Consider the following 5496-nt stretch of genomic DNA (forward strand, 5'->3'; position numbering starts at 1 on the left):
AGAACATTGAAATTGAGGATAGAGAGTCTTCAATCATGGCCGAAGAGCGACGCACTCTATCCGAGTATGAAAGACCCCAATTCACAGGTGATGAGTTTAGTGTTCAAGTATCATCCATAGCATCCAACAACTTTGAAATTAAAGCAAGTACAATCGGCATGGTCTAGAACTTGGTTCAATTCAATGGTCTTGCAAATGAAGATACACATGACCACCTTTCCCGGTTCCTCCAAATTTGCTCTACATTCAAGATTAATGGGGTGTCAAATGATGCTATCCGTTTGAGACTATTTCCATTCAATTTGAGAGATGGAGCTTATCGTTTGCTTGCATCACTGTCTCCTGGGTCCATAAAAACATGGAAGGATATGGTTGAGAAATTCCTTGGGAGGTATTTTCTGCCAAGCAAAGTGGCGAAGTTGAGGCAAGAAATTTCAACCTTTAAACTAGGGGAGTCTGAAACATTGTTTGAAGCCTATGAGAGATTCAAGGATCTCCTTAGAAGGTGCCCTCATCATGGTCTTTCCCCATGATATGAATACAAATCATTTACAACGGGCTGAATTATACTACTCGCCAACTCATTGATGGCGCAGTGGGTGGTTCCCTTAGCAACAAGTATCCCGATGAGGCCGACTAATTACTTGAGTCTATGGCAAGCAATGAATCACATTGGGCCTCAAGAGGATCTACACTAAAGACTATCGGGCTTTATGAAGTAGTAACAATGATGCCTTGGTCGTAAAGGTTGATGTGTTGACGCGAAAGTTTGATCTTCTGATGGGCAGTAGTTCAAGGGCAGAATCAGTGATGAATTGTAGCACTTGTGGTGGTGGGCATGATGCAGCCCAATGTCCAATTGCTAGCTCCTCCATTGCATCCATTGAGAATGTTGACTACATTGGAGGGCAACAAAATCAAGGGAACCCGTATAGCTCAACTTACAATCCTGGGTGGAAGAACCACCCTAATTTTGTATGGAATCAAGGCTAACAACAAAGAGGTGCACCACCTCAAGGATCTCAATTTCAACACCCAGCCTTTGAAAAGAAGTTTTCTACTGAAAAGGTCCTTGCCAAGTTCATGCTCAGTACCAATGACAGGTTCAATAGTATAACTAGTAGCATGAATGCACAATTTGGCAAGGTGAATGCTCAGCTCACTCAGCATGCAGAACAGTTCAATGAGATAGGTTCTGTTTTTGAGAAACCTCCAAGCTTCTGTAAAATCTCTTGAGCTTTGAGTAGGGGAACTCGCGAAGACACATTCTGAATGTCTTCTAGGTTGCCTTCCAAGCAACATGGAGGACAATCCAAGGGAGCACTTAAAGGCCATTGCTCTTAGAAGATGGAGGCAAGTGGAGACAAGTGTCGAAGTTGGCCCAAGTGTCAAGAAAAGTGGGGTAGCCTACGGGGAAGATGCCAAGCTAGTTGAAGAAAATAGTGAAGTCAAAAATCAGGGAAGAAATGACAAGCCCCAACAACAAGGACCGTCAAAATCATCCCAGTACAAGCCTCCAATCCCTTACCCAACCAGATTGAAGCATGACAAAGAAGATGTTCACTTCAGAAAATTCATCAACATCTTCAAACAACTCCACTTGAACATTCTGATAGTTGAAGCATTGACTCAAATACCGAAATATGCCAAGTTTTTAAAAGAGCTCCTCAGGAACAAGAGAAAGTTGGAGGAAAAAGGCATGGTTCCACTTACATGGAATTGTTCGGCTATTTTAGAAAATAAACTCCCACAAAAGTTGAAAGATCCGGGAAGCTTTATTATCCCATGTATGCTTGAAAGTGGAGTCCAAGAAAATGCTCTAGAGGACTCGGGGGCTAGCATAAACGTCATGCCCTACACCATGTATTTGAAACTTGGCTTTGATAAGTTGCGGCCCACAAGGATGACCTTACAATTGGCGGATCAATCAATAAGAAAACCTCGTGGGATTGTTGAAGATGTGATTGTTCGAGTGGACAAATTTGTTTTTCCTGTAGATTTTGTCATCATGGACATAGATGAGGATGTGGAGATACCACTGATTCTTGGCCGTCCATTCCTCAGCACCTCGGGTGCCCTAATTGATTTGAAAGGAGGAAAGTTAACATTACGAGTCAGAAAAAAGGAAGCGGTGTACATTTTGCTGGCTGCTATGAAACATTTTTTAGATCATGATGACACACTTTACTTTATTGATGAAACTGATAGATTGATTTCTGATTGTGTACAGGAGGTGCTCTCTATAAACCCTTTGGATGAGTATTTGGGAGAGTTGGAGAATGAAAAACAAGAATAACCTCTCTACCATCCTCAAATTCACACCTTGAAGCAACCAAAATAGACGGTGTCCTGTACTAAGGCTAAGGAAAAAGAGAAAAAATATCATTTGTGAAAAAAAATGTGGAGGGAGATTGATGGGAGAAAAAAGAAAGGTACCAAGCTTCATCACCCCACATCTCATGGAGGAAAGGTAAATTTTTCACCCCTCTCTACTCATGAACAATTCGAGGTCTTCTCAATGTTATCACTGAATCTGCTGGGAAGAAACAACACTAAAAGGGAAATCGGGGATGGTTTCCAACTCTTTGAGCCTCATGAGATAAGGAATAAGGTACGTCAAGCTCGTGATGTTAAACAAGCGCTTCTTGGGAGGCAACCCAAGCATTCGGGGGTGTTTTCTTTCATTTTTCATATTTTAGTTTATAATTCATTTCAATTTTCGTATTTCTTAGACTTGTGTTGCTTTTGAATAAGTTCATGCTCACACAGTTGGCACATTGCTCTCGTTGTTTTAATTGTGGTGTATTTGTGCAACTTCTTGAGAAACTCATGTTTAGGTGTTAATTCATGTGCTAGATCATCATTTTATTCATTTCATTCTTTTTTGGAAAAGTCTTCGACCTTTGCATACCATTTTTTCATCATCTAAAGTAGGTATTTGAAGTTTCGGGTGAGTTTTAAGGTCCTATAGCCATATTGGGGTGTATGGGTGTCATTTGAGATGAACATAGAGCAAACTAGAGGCTTTGTGCCATCTCAAACGCGTCTCAAACGGCCCCCGATACGGGGCCGTCTGAGACAGCCTGACTTCTCAGCCAAGAGAGGCCAAACGGCCTAGACGACCCCTATACTGGTCCGTATGGGGCCGTCTCGGGCGGGTCGGCCCCTTTCCACCCTCTTATATTCCTCTCTCCTCTCTCTCTTTCTCTTCCACTCACTCTTTTCTCTCACCTTTACACCAAGTTTCTCTCTTCTTTCTCACTCAATCCTTGGCCAAATCTTCTAATTTTTCTCCTAAAACTTCTCCCAATCCATTGGAGACTTTGATCTAGTGGTTTTCTCCGAGTTAAAAGCTTGTTTTCTCAAGATTTTGTCGGTATGCTTTTTTTCCATGCCCTAGTTTTTATCTTTTTTTCATTTCTTGGGCATTCTTGGATATTTTTGGGTTGGGATTTCTTTAGCATTTTTGCTTGGTTTGGATGTTGGGAATGTCATGGATGAATTTTTCATTCAAATTTATGTAAAATATTTTTGATTCTATGAATATAGGAGAAACTCTTGCCGCGTGAATAATGACCATACGGCCCCCATACGGCCGTATGACCTCAAAAAAATTTCGTTTGTTCATTTTGTTTCCTCTATCTTTTGCATTTTTATTTTTGATTTATCTTGTATCCCTATGATTTTGAACAAGGTTGTCTTCATTGTAAGGATGCCTCTCACTAAAAGACTCGTCTTTAAGCGCCCAAGAACAACCGCACCCTCATCTACACCGGATGAACCCGTCTTCCAGTTAGCCCATCATCGAGAGAGATATGATAGATTGAAGACAAAGCCATTTGGGACATTGTGCTATATTGATTGGGGGCTTGTGGAGAACCTTGGGATAGCAAATCAAGTCAAGGAGTGGTTATCACATAATTGTTATGACAAGTTTTTTGCCATAAACAAGGCAACCATCCACCAATTAACCTTGGAGGTTTTGAGTAAATTCGAGGCACGACAAGATGAGCAATCCGTGTGGGATAGGAAATGTATCACTATCCGCTTTTAAGATTTTGGGAAAAAAATGTACTATGCACCACTTTGACTTTGCTAAGTAGTTGGGAATCTATGATGATGAGTTTATCAATTCCATGACCGGTACACGTCTTAAGCTTGATTTCCCAAGTGAAGTTAGGAGAAGCAACTATTGGGCGACCTTGGTATGTAGTGATCAGACTCAAAAGGCCTCTCGCATGGCAGACCCGGCACACAGATTCATTCATGTTTTAATTGCTCGTTCTATTTGGGGCCGGGCCGATAGCAAGGGGGTGGTCAGTCAAGCTGATATTTACTTGATGTATGGCATCTTCGAGCAGTGCACTACTTACCTTGGGCACCTTGTCGCCGATGCATTTCTTCACCAGGGCTCGTATATTCGATTGGGATCAATATTTACATGCCCTATGTGACTAGATTAATCGGTGGCATGGGTTTATTTCATCAAACACGAGCTATGACCGTTGTAGGAGGTACAACACCCCTCAGGAAGGTCCACATATGGGCGATAGGCTTGGTGATGAGCGTATGTGCGAGTGGTAGACCTACACGTCACAGGCCACTGGTGAGTCCAGTCAGAGATAGACAGAGCACACAGAGTCCGAGCCTAAGGGCGCACTTGCTCCCACCCCCGGCACTACATCATTACCTGACTTTGACATGAGACTGAGGGGGATTAAGGGAGAGATTTTGGCTGTGCGTCAGGAGTAGCATGAGATTCGTGGCCAGCTTCACCAGATCATTAAGGGATAACACCGATTGAGGGAGATTTTCACCGTTTCATCACCTCATACTATGGTTCATCCTCGCACACTAGGACCACTTCTTCTGCCACCATGCCACCACCACCGGCACTAGACTGTGATGGGTAGCAGCCTGTTTGAGCATGGACACCTATTATTTACTTTAGTTTGCTTTGTTTTGTGTTTTGTATTTTGTTGAGTTGGCATGGTTTTTACCCTACCGACTTGTGATTGTCGAACTCTATGTTATTTACATCTTTGTGTTTTGTTGACTACTCCCTAGTTTCTTCCTTGTGTTTGTATTGGTAAATTTTTGTGGAATGATGATGTCCCCTTTTTGCCTCGCAGGGTATTGAGGGAATTTGGTGAGCTACCCTAGTTTTTAATGGAGGTCGGACGAGACATGTATTGCTCACCACACCTTTTGTCGAGTCATACCTCACGATGAGCACAAGTTTGAACCAGGGAAGTTTGTTTTCACCCTCCTCTATTATTTTCATTGCTTCATCTAGCATGCTTTTCATGATTAGTGTACATTGAAAGCAATGTACAACACTAAGTGTGGGGATGGGTGTATTTCATGTATTAGTACCATTTGTTACATGCTAGTGCTACCTATGATGGCTTTGTTCATTCTTGTAAGATTCTTTTAGCTTAGACTAATGATTGATGTGAGTTACTTGTTTTTTATGCTTTAGTGAATCTTGTTTTA

The 5496-nt window shown here is 42.0% G+C and overlaps 1 non-coding gene across 1 annotated transcript; it reads right to left on the reverse strand.

The window, feature by feature from the left end:
• Nucleotides 1–416: 416 nt before the first annotated feature.
• LOC120250856 lies at nucleotides 417–523 on the reverse strand. The gene has a single exon (XR_005533189.1). It is a non-coding gene; the product is annotated as a small nucleolar RNA R71 (small nucleolar RNA).
• Between the last annotated feature and the right edge of the window lie 4973 nt (nucleotides 524–5496).

This window comes from Dioscorea cayenensis, chromosome 19, assembly GCF_009730915.1.
Source record: "Dioscorea cayenensis subsp. rotundata cultivar TDr96_F1 chromosome 19, TDr96_F1_v2_PseudoChromosome.rev07_lg8_w22 25.fasta, whole genome shotgun sequence".
Taxonomy (NCBI): domain Eukaryota; kingdom Viridiplantae; phylum Streptophyta; class Magnoliopsida; order Dioscoreales; family Dioscoreaceae; genus Dioscorea; species Dioscorea cayenensis.